Source organism: Dasypus novemcinctus, chromosome 2 (genome assembly GCF_030445035.2).
Source record: "Dasypus novemcinctus isolate mDasNov1 chromosome 2, mDasNov1.1.hap2, whole genome shotgun sequence".
In the NCBI taxonomy this organism is placed as follows: Eukaryota; Metazoa; Chordata; class Mammalia; order Cingulata; family Dasypodidae; genus Dasypus; species Dasypus novemcinctus.
In genome coordinates, this window is record NC_080674.1 from 126,577,530 (window position 1) to 126,594,940 (window position 17,411).

The window sequence follows — 17,411 nt, forward strand, 5'->3', positions numbered from 1 at the left end:
TTGTACTATCATCTGCTATGTGCACTTTTCTCATATTCTCTTATTTCATACCATATTCTCACAATTGTCATGTGACTGGTCTGTGTCATGCTTTGTTATGTGCCATGTTGAGTTTCCTTTTGCTACTAATGGTTATGACAGATGTTACAGGCCCTCAAGACTTTTCATAATCTCTAAAACATATTTAATAGCTGGGCATCAGAACTCCAACACAGAGCTCTAGTATTATCAATTTATGAAAAATATCCAGATCAAGCACCGAAGTTACTTTCTGATGGATGTGTCTATCTGGAATTTCCTGCCATTTTGTCAGTAGCTTAGTACCATGGAAAAATTAGCTTCCCATTTCATGGCTAGGTGCTGCCTACCATAGCAATAATGCATGTTTATATGAATGACTAATTTTTATTCCAATGTATATTATAAATGTTTAATCAACTACCAATTGATTTTCAAGGCTTATCCTTCTTAAGGATAGTGTTGCTATAGTTAACTATGATGATAGCTTTTTTCTTTTTAAACTGGTGGTTTAGTTAATATATGATGGTTATGTTAGGAGAAAAATGGGTTTCTTCAGATTCTTGAAAATGAGAAGATGTATACTAAGGCTTTGAGAAATATAAAATCATGCTGCACAATTTTTTTTATAAACCTTGGACTTAAACATCATACGAGTTTGAATCTCAGCTATTTAAGTAGTTTGTAATCTTGAGCAAAGTAATTTAAGCTTTCTCAGCCTCAGTTTAGTTCTAAAACTAAAACTAAAAATTCCGGTTACTGTTTTCTCCATGGTATTTTTGCATAGCAAAGTGTAGTTTTTTTGTTATTTTTGTTTTGATCAGGAAAAGCTCCATCTTTCCCTCTTTGTACAGGCAAAAACAAGTAAAAAACAAGTACAAGAGGTGTGTGACAACAAGTACGTGAAAGGTCAAGTGAGATGAGGAATGAACAGGTTTTATTGGCCATAGTAGCATGAAGGTCATATGGAAGGCAAATGGTAGCCCCAGTGGTGGATTTAAAAGGCAAACTGGGTGGCAGACTTGGCCCAGTGGTTAGGGCGTCTGTCTACCACATGGGAGGTCCGTGGTTCAAACCCTGGGCCTACTTGACCCGTGTGGAGCTGGCCCATGCACAGTGCTGATGCGCTCAAGGAGTGCCATGCCATGCAGTGGTGTCCCCTGCGTAGGGGAGCCCCACGTGCAAGGAGTGCACCCCGTAAGGAGAGCCGTCCAGCACGAAAGAAAGTGCAGCCTGCCCAGGAATGGTGCTGCACACACGGAGAGCTGACACAACAAGATGATGCAACAAAAAGAAACACAGATTCCTGTGCCGCTGACAACAACAGAAGCAGATGAAGAAGACGCAGCAAATAGACACAGAGAACAGACAACTGGGGTGGGGGGGGGGGGGGAGAAGGGGAGAGAAATAAAAAATAAAAATCTTAGAAAAAATAAAATAAAATAAAAGGCAAACAAGAGTGAGTGGTGGAGTAAAAAAGAATTGAGAAATTGGAGACAATGAGTCTCTACAACTCTTCTGTGAGGTTTAGCAGAGTAAGTGTGGGAAAAACCAGAGAGGAAAATAGGAAACATTATTCTGGGGAAAGTGGTTTTCATTGTTGTAATTATTGTTCTGGTGGTGGTTTTGTGTATTACAGAGACAGAGTATCCATAAATGCTGAGAGAAATCATCCAGCAGAGACAGAAAACTTCAAGGTACAGGAGAAATAAGGACTAATCAATGACATATAGTTTCTGAGAAGGCATAAAATGTAGGATCTGGAGTGTTTTTGAAGGAATTGGCCTTTATTGAGAAGGAAAGAGGGGAAGAAGAGTACAGATTCAGGAAGGCTTGTAGATTTAGTGGAATAACTTTTAGGTAATTTAATAGCAGGACTTTTACATCCTTTTTGAAGGAGGAGGCAGGTCATCTGCTCCCAGCTTATACTGAGGAAGCAGAAGAAGTGAGGTTGTAGGTTTGAAGAGAATGAGGAAGATTGAAGAGCAAGTGGTAAGTGGTCGCTTAGGACTCATGAAACCAGAAATGTCAGTTCAGTTCATTTTCATGGTAATAATCCCTGATATGTGTACTGCATTTTATTTTTCAAGCATTGTTTTCACATACATTGTCTAATGTAAATAATTACTTTTATTTTCTTTTGCCATTTGAAATATCTCTACAATGATTATGTACTATACCAACACCTAATCTACTGTCTTTGCTTAGGTACTCGATATTTAAAAATGCATACCTTGTTCTTTTAAAGTTTATCACTAATGTCAATAAAAGGTAACATTTATTGAGTTCATATTATATTTCAATTACAATTCCCAGCATTTTACATTTATGTTCTCTTCAAATCTTCACAACTACCCTTTGAGGTTTGGGCAATTATCATATCCATTTTGCAAAAGAGAAACCAGAATTGAGAGAGGTTACATTAAATGTCCAAGTTCAGGTAGCAGAGTGAGCAGAACTAAGCCATATATTCCTGAGAGTATAATTGCAATTTATCAGTTGATCCAAGAGTATATCAAATAAACCTATTCTGAGTTTGTGACATATTGAGAGAATAAGAATACAGGCTGCAATTTTTCAAAGAACTATTTATGCTAATAAAGATACACTTAAAATACTATCTGATATTTGTATAGTATTTTATGAGGACTTTCACAAATGCTACCAAATGATTCACTTCACAATTTTGGGGTACTAATATGATTCAGACTTTTTTTCTACTTTTCAGTTAATCACTGGAATGTACCTACACACTCTACCAACAGAAAGTACATCCCCTGCAGCCTTCCACCTTCCACTGCATGTCGGTGAATCCTGGGAAGTTCATGGATTCCGCTTTTGGAAAGCGGATCACTACTACTTCAAACACCAAGGGAAGGGAGAACCAGAACATGGTCAGACTGCTGCTGTCACTGCTCTCCCTGCCTCTTTTAGGCTTTGCTGTTGGGGACTGGGCTTCACTTGCCCCTGCAATGGACAGACAACTCTTAACTGCTCTTCACTCAGGGAAGTCCCTGCTGGTCCCAGTTTCTAACCAGGTCATGACACAGGGGGGTCAAGTTCACTATTCTTTTTTGCCATTGTCTTTTCTTTTCTTTCCTCTTCCTGAAACAGTGGTGATATTAATGATCTTTTCTTTCCCCCCTTCCCCAACTCTATAACCCTCCAACGTTCCAGTCCTCTAAACCAAGGTAATTAGTCACTTCATAAATAGTTGCTGTGTACCTGTTACGTGCCAGATGTGGTTCTAAACCCTTGTAATAAAATAATGGAAAAACAACTCAGAAAAAACCAAAATCCCAGATATGTACCTGATCTCAGTGCACCCTGAGGAGCAGGGGATTACACAAGGATATAAATGTCTGGAGGCAGGGAGTTAGGGAGGCACTCTTAGAAGCTGCCTCCCATAGTCACCTTACCTATAAGACCCTTAAATGATGTGGCCCTCTAGTAATTCTTCTCAGTTCCTACTTTCCTGACAGGCTGGCCTTCCCTCTATTTCCTCAGAGGAACCAAATTTCTTTCTTCCTCAGTGTCTTCACATGTACGTTTACATCATTCATAGCTTTTGTTGGACTAACATATTCACCTTCTCCATCTCAGCTTAAAGATGGCTTCCTCAAGGTAGCTTCTCTGACCTTCCTTGAACCTTACTGGTCCCCTTCTCTAGATTAGTTTAGAACTCCCTGTAACACATCCTCATAGTATCAATTATTTTTACTTCATAGCACTTAATGCACTTACAATTAAATTATTACTGCTGTTAAGATGATTATTGCCATCAGACTGAATACCATGGTCACTAGTGCCTAGCACCATCTCTGGTACAAAGTAAAGAGTACAATAATTTGTTAAATTTGTTAAATTTGATGTTACAATTGGCTGTGTGGTGGGCTGAAGATCTGTGATTGAGAGGGGGTATTTGCGTATTTCCTAGTGGCTCAGTTCAGCTGAGCGCAGTTTTCCTTGTTTACTTACTGTTTCTCATAGATGAATTTGTGCATAAGTAAATGCAAAACTCATGTTATGCTCAAATTGTCCCCTAAAATATCAATCATGGTAGAACAAATTTATGTTTTCAAAACGGTGTAGCAGAGTTGACTATAGGGTGTTATCATATGTTGCTGATGCTTGGCTTCAGTTGATAACATTGGTAAAACCACCAGGTCTACATGACGGCAAACAAGTTTCTCAGTAAGTAGTAAACAAACATCTATGTCCTGTCAGTAATAATTTCTCAGATATTGTTTGCAAGAAGTTTAAAACTGAAGGCTAGTGGGTTGTTGTTAGAAAGGAAGGAAAGACAAAAAGACTTAAAGGGGGGAATAATAGGAGAGAAAGCTGCGGTGGATTAGGGAGAAAAATATAAATTTGGGGCCTGGCAAGCTAAAGAAAAGGAGTTTCAGGGTGAGTAATTTATTCATGCTAGATTGGCAAAAATTAAGAGATCTGATGATAAGTGTTGACAAAGATATCAAAATGGAATTGTTTCATACTATTGAACGAAATTGCAAGCATTTTAGAAAACAAGTCAGCATTATTTCACAAAACTGAAGATGTGTACACCCTTTGGCCCACAGATTCCTCTCCTAGGTAGATTCACTAGAACAACTTTTGGGCCAAGAAAATCTGGTGAAGTGCTTGTCTTTTTCCAGTAGTTTTTCTTAGTCTTTGAAAGAGTTTATAAAAGGTTGAAATTATTTATTCTTTCAATATACAGTATTATTTGACAGTGAAAACATCTTGGTTTGATGTTTACTTTGCGCATTTTTGTTTGTTGTTTTTTTCTTGTTGCTCGGTTTTAGGAGATTTTCTTATATTCTCATTTGGTGAAAAATTTCAAAGATAAAGTTATAATATGTTAACAGGATTTTGAAAAGCTTAGACCAAAGAAAATAATGGTGAACTCGCTCCTTTTTACTCAAAGATTTGAGTTTCAACTATCATACACATAACAGGTAGCCAAAACTTCCCTACTGATCTTTTATTTTGAAAGACAGGATACTATGGGTTCACTATAGTTCATTCCATCTGGTGACCATGGGTTCTGAGACACTAATGTGCATCTGCAAAGGTTGCAGATTTTACTGAGGACCTCTGAGCAGCTTTGGGTGGATACCGAGCTAAATTGCACAGTAGGGTTCTTCATCACCAGACCACTTAATACTCAAATTCTCATCAAGGCAACACAGTCTGAACCTTCATCTGCCATATTTTGTCTGCATGTTCTTCCTTCCTGTTTACCTCTCTCTACAGTTTGTGTAATAAATTCCTAATTTATTTTAAAAATTTTGCCATGATCACATCATACATTGATAATAGAGACTAGAATCATAGAATATTAAAACTGGAAGTAAGTTTGGTGATAATTATGCTAGTTTTTATTTTATAGCTGCCTGGGAAACACACTCACATTAATCAAATGATTTGTTAAAAATCAGACCTGTGATTTGGTCCTGAGCCTCTCCAGTACTAGTCCATTTATTTTGCTACAGTATAAGAGTCACATTTGTGAGCATTAATTTCCATTTTATAAGTATAAACGTAAATATTAAAAGTTTAAAATGTAAGTTACCCATGGATAACCCTGGATATAAACTGAAAAGTCTTTGTGGAAAGTCTATGTGGTCACCTTGCCTATATCATTTTACTTTTTTTCATAATCTGAGTAATTCCACAAATATGGTAAATTAGAGGTTTCCTACCTAATAACTTAAGCCACAGCTTTAACCTCATTTTGAAATGTCCTAGAATCACAAATCATGCTAAGTTTTATTGCCTAATCTGTGGATGCTTACTTAACAGATATTTTGCCCTTATTCAAAATGGTTATTTTACTTGTTATGTTTTTAATATTCTTACAATGCCTTCATACTCAAATATCTCAGAAATGTAAAAAGTGAATAGTGTAACTCCCACCATATGCACTCTGAACAATGTATACTGAAAGATTTTTATATGAGTATAAAAAGAGTGTTCTTATTCATTTTTTATATCTGCAGAATATTTCATTGTGTGGATGTAGCATTATGTATTTAACTGGTCCCTTTTTGATGGGCATTTAGGTTGGTTATAGTCTGTTACTACAAGGAGTGCTTCTCTAAGGACATTTCACAAGCACTATTTTGCATATGGGTAAATATATTTATAGAGTAAATTTCTAGAAATTGAAACTCCAGGCCAAAATGTGTATTATGGTTTGGTTGATAATGCCAAATTATCTTACCAATGGGCTGTTCTATTTGTACCAATTTATACTTCTATCAACAGTGGACAAGATGTGCCTGTGTTGAGCATAAAAAGGCAAGTGGCTAGATGGCAAGACTAGGTCTTTTGGACTTTAGTAGGTGCTATAGGTGACTCAGTTGCCCATTGCAATCTGGGGATACCATCTAGCAAGACTGGACATCAGTTTCCAATAGAGGAACCCTGGCCTTTGGGCTGTAGGACTTTTCAGCAATGTAATTAAAGAAGTACCAGAATTTCCCCACATTATCAAGGTCTTGGGTACAAGTCTGTGTCGTTGGAACAGTTTGATGTGCCAGAGCTTGGCCTCCATCCTTTCCTACTACCTAGCATTTACTGATTGGGTCCTTGCATGATTAGGGGAATGGAACTCAAGACTTGTGGCTGCAGATGCATGGAGTCTGTGGTCTGAGCTACTACTCAGCCTTTAACCAGGATTGATTTCCTCAAGCATTTGGCATTGACTGGTTTCCATGGAATTTTACATAAGGCCAGCCTGTAGGAAAATGGCTTGGGCATGCTAACCCTTACATCTTTGTCTCTTTCCCCAGAGACTCACTAAAACTGTGCTTTGGTCTGTGGTACCCTCTAATCCCAAGGTTTTTGGTCTTGCATTTACACTTCACCTCTGGCCCAAGAGCTTGGCCCTCTGACTGAATGCATTCAGATCTCCATAATGGATAATTTAGAAAGACATTTGAGTTTCAAATAGAAGAGGCTTGTTTCTTCAAGATTAGTCTTTCCACAGCACTCATAATCCCAGGGTACTTTTAACTCTTGTCTTTGCTTTGTGCTGAGTAGGCTAATAAACAGATTGCCGTTTATCATTGATTGTTTTGTGAATAATTATACAGAATCAACCAAATTGATCTCCTGTCTCCATTTCATATGGTATAATGTGGAGATGGCTCATGGATAGAAAAGAAAGGCAAAACCCAAAAGAGTCTAATTTACAGTTCCACACCCTCCCAAACTGCAACATGGTTTGAAGGAGGTCTATCTGATTTGGCAACTTTTTTCAGTAAGAGGGACAAAAATGAGGGATGAGATGATGGAGTTTTCTGGAGACAAAAATCAGAAAAATAGTGTTCTTATGGGGAGACAGTTCTTTGTTATTTCTCCCTTTCCCAGGTTTCTAAAAGATGTGGAGATTGGAATCTCATTTCCTGGCAGGTTATTTGTTAAGCTCTGGGATCTGTGGACCCATCCTTGTGCCATTGAAGAAAGAAATGTTGGGAAATCACAAAGTCACATATCAACATTTTCCTTCCTGCCCCAAGTTTTATTCAGAGACAAAGTTGGGGAAGTGGGATTTTTGCCTTTCCCATGACTCTAGACCAGGCAAAAGAGAGAGGTACAAGCATTAGCTGGTTAGGCTCCTCAAAGTCCATTTGTGAAGGAAGTGGGACTCCAAGAGTCTGCAGACAGAGGGAAAGAATCAGCTCTGTCCCAGGAGGAAGTACCAATTGGGCCCCAAAAGACCATGCACTGGACATCATGAAAGAATTGCAGCAGATGCTGACTGGGTGAAGAGAGCCAGAAGACAATATAAGACACATGTTTGCACGGGAATCTTGATAATACCTTCTGTACACAAATATCAGAGCTTTAACCATGTATTGGTTTTTGCAGACCACAGCAACTGCAGCCAAATACATTTGCTAAACCAACAAACTAGACGTGTATAAACAGTGTAATTAACACTGTTTACTAACAGTGCTGTCTATATAGATAACATTATTTCAAAATTAAATCATTCTTTATCTGAATTTAACTTTGATGTAATAAATTTGATGACTGAGAGCTATTTTCATTCAGGTTTGAGGAGTGATATTCCACTGCTTCTGTTTTCTAACAGAGCTATGATAAAAATAAATTAATATATTTAGATAAGTAGGAAACATAGGATGCAAAACGTGTTTATCATTCAAGCTGTATACAGACTCACGGTTTTTATGTTTATTGTTTAAAATTTAAGTGACAGAATACCAAGTTCTTACTTCAATATGGAAATAAAGATGTACTGAGATATATGAATGCAAGAGCTTTAGATTTGTAAAGAAGTGTTTTGACCTGCAGCAGCTGTGCCATTTGAAGGCAAGAAACAAAGTTATAAATAACCAGATTTCTCTGCCCAATTCTTATAAATGTTATCTTAACTTTAAGACCCACAAATATTTCATAATACAATCTGTCTGAAAGTGCATACTTTTGATAACTAGGGCTTATGTCTATTAACATCATAAATCTGGTTTCTTTCTCTCTGATATACATATTTTAGAGATCATTTGCTTAATTAAGAGAGAGTTCTCCATACATTAGGATTTGTGTTATTCATGGCTTTCTTTCTGCACTTTCTGACAAATTATAGGACTTTTGCTATTATTTAACTCTTCCTCTTTTCTCCAACCCATTTAATAAACAGGATCATAAAATTATAGTGTTTTATAGTTTATAAACATCTTTAAAACATGAATTTTTAAATTTTTGTAACTGAGTTAGGTCTTATGATCACCAATTTACGGATAAGGAAATTGAGGCTCAGAGAAGTTAAAAGACTTGTCTAAATCTACATGGTAAATATGATCTGAGCTTTGACCAGCAACAAGATGCATCTACAAAGATTAATAATATTGGCATTTAATATCCCTAGCATCCCACATTGCATCCTATAAACTGAGGAGGTTTCAGGGTTATGTCTCCACTATTTCTTTAGATTCCCAATGTGTGAAGGACTTCAATATCAAATTCGGGGAATATGTAGCAGGAGCATACTATCAAATCCTTTGTAAAGTGTTCCCGGAACTTTTCTAGAGATTTTTAGTACCAGAGAGTTATCAGATACAATGACTCTAAACATCTTTTTTAAAAGTAGTTAAAATTATGTGTTGGAAGGAACTGATTCTAATTGATTAAGAAGGTTTTCCACTTCAGGTGATGGAACAACTGTCAATGTGGTATTTTTAGCTTGAAGTATGCATCCAGAAAGAATGATAGTTTAAATGTTTCCTTGAATTATAGTGGTTGTAAGACAGTACTTTTAAAACATGCACATGTATTGTTGCTCTCTGGAGCCTAAAGTATAGCATCTGTCTTTAAGTAAATAGACTTTAGTCACAAAAGCCTCCTGAAAAATGCAACATTGTTTTGGAAAGCTGAGTATAGCCTTAAAATATCTTGAGTTCAGGTCACTCTGGTATATCTCTGAAGATTTGGTATAGGTGGGGCCCTATCCCAAGTAGCAAGCAAGAAACCAGCATGCTGGAAACACCCAGGTGTCAGGGTTTTCATTCCTCATTCTCATTCTTCTCCACCTGTTCTGCTGACTCGTGGAAGATGCAAATAAAATGTGCTTTGTGCACACATGTGTGTGTGTTTATGTGTAATTCTAATCCTCCAACAACCCATTTAAGGATGTGGAACTATAAAGTGTAATGATATTTTCATTGTTGGGTATGTGAAATACTTTGTTTTATGAAGAAACTTTCATTCAGGGTTTAATGAAGAGAAGACTCATATCCTAGTCCTTCTGGAAGAACACCTAACATAGTGGTCCTAAGACCCTGCTGAAGGTCTATATCTGACCTGGGAGGTTGGCTCCAGAGAAGACCCTTCCCTCATGGCCCAGAAACCCGAGTCGATCCCCTGGTCATTGCACGCTCCCTGGCATAGACAGAGCTGGACCTGGGCTTCAACCATTCAACCTAGAATAGACATTAGGAAACAAAAACCAAAAGGAAATGGGTCTGAATCGTCAATGTGAGAATTGTAATGAAATAGTTTATTTTTATTTTCTATTTGATAATCTACAGGGAGGCATTAGGAAGAAAAAATGTGAATGATGATTTAGAGCCACTCATCTACAAAGATTGATACAATATTATGAACAATGGGTATGGACCATCTGTTTTAAAAGTAAGATTTCCATTTTAATGTCTTCCATGATATACAAACTAAACTTTACTAAGCTAAACATTTGGTTCAGAAGTGCACTTACATGCCTTTTGCCATGTGTTGGGAAGGTCTGATTTACAATAAAGCTAGCTTTTCATTAAAAAAGCGAATAATGGGAAGTGGATCTGGCTCAACAAATAGAGCGTCCGCCTACACACGGGAGGTCCAGGGTTCAAATCCAGGGCCTCCTAGCCCTTGTGGTGACCTCGCCCATGCGCAGTGCTGATGTGCGCAGGGAGTGCTCTCCCATGCAGGGGTGTACCCTGCATAGGGGAGCCCCATGCGCAAGGAGTGCGCCCCGTAAGGAGAGCCGCCCAGCACAAAAAAAGCGCAGCCTGCCCAGGAATGGTGCCGCACACACGGAGAGCTGACACAGCAAGATGGCGCAACAAAAAGAAACACAGATTCCTGGTGCCGCTGATAAGGATAAAAGCGATCACAGAAGAACACACAGTGAATGGACAGAGAAAGCAGACAACAGGGGGGAGAGGGGGAGGGTGGGGACTGGGAGAGAAATAAAGAAAAAAAAAAATCTTGAAAAAAAGTTAATAACTAATAGAGCAATGACTGAACATTCAGAGTATGTTGATTAATTGTGATAGTGAAACTCAGCAGGGTGGGGGTAGAAGGGAGGGAACAGTTTATCCCAAATAATATTATATATCTGTATCTATATATCTATATCTACATATGTCAAAAAGAAATGCAAAAATATTCTAGAAGTTACCATGACTATCACTTCCTTGATGATGAATATCATAAGAAACTGCATTTCTGGTAGAATGCTTGAAAACCTTCCATGCTTGCTAACTCTCAATACCCTGTTAAGGGTTTAGGGTAAGAGCAACTATCACTTCTAAAAGTCTGCTTACATAGGATGGCAAAGAGGAAGGAGTGAAGTGGAATATGGATACAGTGAAGAGCCAGCTTGCCATGCTTACATTGTGCTTTCTCTCAGGACTAAAAGCATATTCAAAGGTGTCAGGAAAGGCTGGCGAGAAAATCCTTCTTTCAAAGCAGGAAAGGCTGGAGAGAAAATTCTTCTTTCAAAGCAGGAAAGGCTGGAGAGAAAATTCTTCTTTCAGAGCATTTTAACTATAAAGAAATTCTTGTTTTTCTTAAATTCATAGTCGAAAATTTGTTTCAATTCAAATAAGCCCAGTTTTGTTTTTTTTTTACCAAATGAAAAAAAATTTTTTTCTGTCATCTGGCAGGATCCATAGTGCATTTTTTCTCCCTATCCAGTGGAAATCATTTAATTCCAGTCACTTGAAACAAAAGACTATGTACACTTTTAAGTGTGCTGACTATCACAGGACAAACTTAGGTATTTTGAAAGTGAACTTGGCATTTATTTTATTCACATAGTGAAACTAAAGAGATCTAAAAATAAGCAATTGCAAGCATTACTTTCTTGGCTGAAATATGCTGATTACTGATGAAAAATACATTGGGTTGCTCTAATAATGCACATTAATCTTATCCATGTCTTGGTTTATGCCTTAGTTCCAGATGGCTGAATTACTTAAATGGTAAAAAGTTCTAAAGAATTCCAGATTTTGATGTTTTCAATGTTATAATACATTATTCATTTTTAGAAAAACAAATTTCTGAGTTGCCTAAATCCAATACCTACATTATGAAATCTTAATTTTCAATGTATTTATTGATATTTATTGTAATGTGTTTTTATATGCTATATTAGGACTTCATTTTGGCATAACTACACTGATGCCAAATTCTACTTCCTCAAAGAGAAATGATGTCAAATCTCCAAGTAACTTTGGCACAATTAATCTCAATCACACAATGGATAATTGTTGGTAATTTGAGTTCTCTGTAAATTCATATTTCATTTGAAATTACATTAAGTACTCAATAGGGCATTTAAATAGATAAATTCCAAGAAAAATCAGTGGATATCAGGAATGATGTCTCTGAATCTATGCTTTGATATTTCAAAATGTTGTTACTGATAAAAGTACAAATAGCACCCTATTGCAGCACATATAATTATACTACAAGGTATTATATCACAATGTTGGAGATATATCAAAACATTATTGAGGATGCCAAGAAATTGGAGCTCTTGTGTATTGTTAGTGGAATGTAAAATATAGCCACTATAGAAAGCAGTATGGCTGTTCCTCAAAAAGTTAAATATACAATTACCATGTGACTGGGTAATTCTACTGCTAGGTATATAACCTACGTATATTGACTTTTGTACCATGATTTAGACATGCTCTCCATCTTAATCTGCATTCCTGTGGATATGAGCCCCTTGTAAACAATATTTCTTGAAGATGTCATTTTAGTTAGGGTGTGGCCCAAGTGAATGAAGGTGGGTCTTAATCCAGACTTTTGGAGTCCTTTATAAACTGAAGACATTTAGACATAGTAAGAGAAAACTATGAGGAGGAGTTAGATGCCAGAAGTCAGCAGGAACCCCAAAGGGAAAGGAGAGGCCATTGCCATATGACAGGAAAGCCAAGGAACTCCAGGATTGCCAGCCAGCTGGAAGGTTACTGACCCTGAGAGGAAGCAAGCCTTCTAGCCTCTGAAACCATGAGCCAAAAAACTCCTATGGCTCAAGCCAAGTCATGGTAAAGTATTTGTGATGTTAGTGCAGGAAAAGTAAGATATAACCAAAGAAATTGAAAATAGTGACTCAAACAGATACTTGCACATCAATGTTCATCACAGCGTTAGTCATAGTCCTCAAAAGGTAGGAATAACCCAAGTTTCCACTATGAGGTGAATGATAGGCAAAACATGCTACATACAGACAATGATCTATTATTTGGCTGTAAGAAGGAGTCAAGTTCTGAGACATGCTGCAGCGTGGATGAACCTTTAAAACGATAGGTTGAGTGAAATGAGCAGGACCCATAAGGACAGCGGTGTATGATTACATTTATATAAAATATTTAAAAATAGCAAATTTGAAGAGACAGAAGGTAGATTAGAGGTTACTAGGAACTGGGGGAAGGGGAGAGGGGGAAATTGTTGTTTAGTGTGTATTGAGTGTTGGTAAATTTTGGAAATTAAGCATACACACATATGCACACACATATACACAGATTGCTGGATCCCAGAAGGTCTGCGGAAGGGGGTGGTGAGAGTTCAATCAAATTCCCAGAGAATGCTGATGCTGTTGGTCCTGGACTATACTCTAAGAACCACTTTTATAAATGAACACTGTGTCTTAATATTTTTCATTTAATGATACAGGAAGAGATGAAAAGAGTTGGGCAACAACAAAAAATAATTTAAAAATGACTGTATTTTCAAACTGTGTGATATCCAAACAATACCATTTTATAATTATTTTTTTAAGGTTATGTTTACTGAAATATACATAGGCTTAGCTTTTGTTCAAGCTCCAGAGAAGACAGTGAATCTAGGATAAATTCTGTACTTGAAAAGGCATGAATTAAATAAATAAACATAAATGTCTATTATATTTTCTATTTTATAATTCTGGATATTCATATCTTATAATATACTTGATCTAGATGCAGAGATATAAAGAGAAAAGTATTCAAATTTACTAATGTGTTTTAGTTTGATGTTTATAATTACTGGGAAATAAACCATTTAATATAATTTTGATAATATATAAATTATTAATAGTTAAGATGATTCATAGTGCTAATAACTAAAGAATGGGAATGCCCATTTCGGAGGTATTTAAAGTATGCCAGGATTCATTGTGTTTCAACAGTATGGTGCTAAGTGTATAATAACAAAAAGAATGAATGTGCAAACAGATTGTGAGTTCCTGGATTATGCATATAATAAACTGGGATTCATCTAATCTCTTCTCATGTTAGAATATTTTTAAAGGAGAGGAATTGAATTCTGTGCGTTGTGGTACTTCTACTAAAGTGTTTGAAACTTTTTTCTGCGCATTTCTTTATCTAAGTCAGTGCACTGTTTCAATAAATCCTGCTTGAATAAGAACACATTTGGCCCCAAGAAAACTTTCAAGTATTCTAGCTTTACAGTATCCAAGCATTCCTCTTTCTGATAGATGTTATGTCACTGAGCCATTATTTCACTGTATGCCTCACAGGGCAAAGGAAGACTTTGTGCAAGTAAACCCTGCTATATATTAAAAGACACTGAGAGAATTTGACATCAATACAAACTCATATCTTTGAACAAAGTATAGATTATTATCACAAGTTTTACATACCCTTATTCCTTCTGCAATAGATTCTTGGAACAAATGTGTTGTTCCTGGAGTTCTTCTGTGAGATGTCTCATGTACAATAACGATGATGATAAAGAATAAACATTTATTGTTACTGTGTGCATTCTACATGCTAAGCCAAAGTTACAAGTACTTTACAATCCTCAAAAATGTTGTATTACCTTTCCAATTTCAGAGATGAGGATATAGAGACACAGAGCCTTACAGTGACTTGCACAAGGTTACATAGTGCATATGGAACAGTCTCGAGTCAGCATTCTTAGCTCTCCCTCTATAATTAAATCCACAACATATATTCACCTCATTTACTTCAGAGTTATCTGTTGAAAATGCAGTGTTGTTCACTTCACTCCATTACTTAAAACTCTCCATTAACATGGTTCATGCTCCTCAGAAAGGAACAGAAAGTAGCTATCCACCAGCCCATGTAGCTACCCACCAGCATCATTTTCTACCATTAGCCATGTACTAGGGTTTTTCACTGCATGCTTCCTGGGTGAAATATAACCAAATAGTGGAGGGCAAAGTAAATGCAGATTCCTGAGCTCATACCAGAAGTTTGGGCCCAGAGTTTAGCAGCACTTTAATATCCTTTCCTGGTTTTTGCACATTATCTACATGCAGGACCCTAAACAATTCAGCGTTGTTCTGCTACTTGTAATTTCCCCAAGATACCATACCTTTGCATTTGCCATTCTTGAAACTTAAAATGTCCTCCTGTCTTGTGTGCATGTCATTCTTCAAAATACAGCTCAGATTTGGGCTCTTTGGGGAAGTGTTAATCTGAATTCTCCAGATTAACCACCCATCTCCTGTGCTGCCTCTGTTCTGTATACACGCATTATTGAACTTTTACTGCAGTGTGATTATTTAGTGACTTTTCTATCTCCCTTATCAAGGAGACAACTGTGCTGAAAACTTTCCAGGGACACACTTCTGCTATGGTTCTTCCTACATTTTCTTCTTTGATCTCTAGTTTTGCATCATCCACTCATGTTCTCCTGTGGTCTAAACTGGTACCTGCTGCCAGCATTTTGACCTGGATATTGAGGCTCCAGTGTCTGGGTTTTTGACTACCTCACCACAATGAAGTCTTTATTTCCTAAAGTTATATAGCTTTGGCTCTTTCTTTTGTAGATACTGTGGCACTTATCCATATGATATTGAAAAGTAAGGAAATGACCTACCATCCGAACACTCTGGCTTTTGGCAGAAAGAGAACTACTAATTCAAGATCTCTCAGCTCATTAATCAAAGAAATGTCTCTGAGGTCATTCCTTCTACCATATCATAGATCAATATTGGCTCCAGCTGCTTAGGGCTCTGTAATTTACCCATTTCATGCCCCTTGGGTTTGAACACATTTGTGCCTAATAATGTGATTTAGGCACTTTACACTTGTGACGCTTATTTGCAGAAATTCTGTCTGCTCTAAAGCAGAAGCTGCTATAGTGGGAAAACAAATCACTAAAACATGCTTGATCAAATTTCTAAGACATTGCTACAAGTGTTAAATAGGTTTTAAAAAAGCTATCCCAAGTATGAAATGAGAAAACAGTTTCTGGTTTCAGAAATATTTTGGAAGTGTCTGGTAATTCAAATTTAGCACAGAAGGTAATTTTACTTACCAAACAAAAGTGATTTCTAAATAATCCTGGGAAATTAAGCAGCTGAACTAGCATAGAACTTGCATATTATATGTTAATTTTTAAATGATACCAAAGCTGACTCAAAATAAATCAGAACAATTTAAAGTAAGTTTACTTACCAGTGAAACCTCACTCAATTGAGGAAAGAACTTTATTCTTGTTTAATTTCTTTGTAAAACAGGCTATCATTTTACTGAAAAATTTTTGATCATATATCTGATATTTATATAAATGAGGTCTCTCACTAAATTAATACATGAACTTATTTTAGATTGAGGCCTGAGGGTCTTCAGACAAAAAAACATCAGATTATTTTGAAAGTGGCAGAAATGATGTGTCTAGAAGGCAATTGTCCTGCTTTACAGCATAAATAACAGGGGCTTTGGATAATAATTTTCTTTGGGATCATTTTTCCTTTGAATCCTCGTACTTGTTTAAAGGAAAAGTGCAGAAAATAAATCTTGAGCCACTGAGATAGCAATGTTTAAGGGAGTGGGTATGGAGTAGAAGGACTGAGGCAGAAGTTGAAAAAGAACTATCTGAAAAATAAAAAAACTGAGAGGATGATTCTGGGAGCTTGGTGGAACCAAAAGGTGAAGCAATCACTTAAATGATTCCTTAGTCTTTGGTTACCCAAGAAAAGGACAAATATTTTTAATATTATTTTTTTTTATTAAAAAAAAACACCTTTGTTTTGCTTCTTGGCTATTGGTTCAAGGACTTCAAAAATAAGAATACCTCTGAAATGTGTGAAAGCAGCCTGTATATAACTGGGGATATGATTTTAATTCTTTGAGAGCAATTATCATGTCTATTTATTAGTTTATTTCCTAGGGCCTCTCGAGGTTTCTTTATTAGTTACACAATAAGTATCTATGGCATAAATAAACAGAGTGTTCTCTTTGTGCATTATCTTTGCTGAGCCCTGAATTGTTTTGAGGTAATTTAACATTTTATATTCCTCACTTCAGTATTTTGACAATCGATTTGATGTTTATGCTTCTTTCCTTGACCATAAAACATGATGAGTAGAGAGGGAGAGTAAACCAGACCTCAGTGTCCAAGACACTTTATGCATGATAAAGTAAATGGGTAGAAGGAAGCAATAAAATATTTTTTTTACTGTGTCCAAAAGCCCAGAGTAGCGACAACCAGCTGAGAATCCGGCCTATTTGAAATTGCTAATAATGCTTTGGTTTAACTAGACTTGTCCCTCTAATTTTTTTTTCATTGTATTCACTTTTACAAAATAGATTTTGATTGTTTTAAGCTAAAAAAAAAAAAGCATTTTTAAGCATTTCCCAATTATTTTACCTTGTGCTATT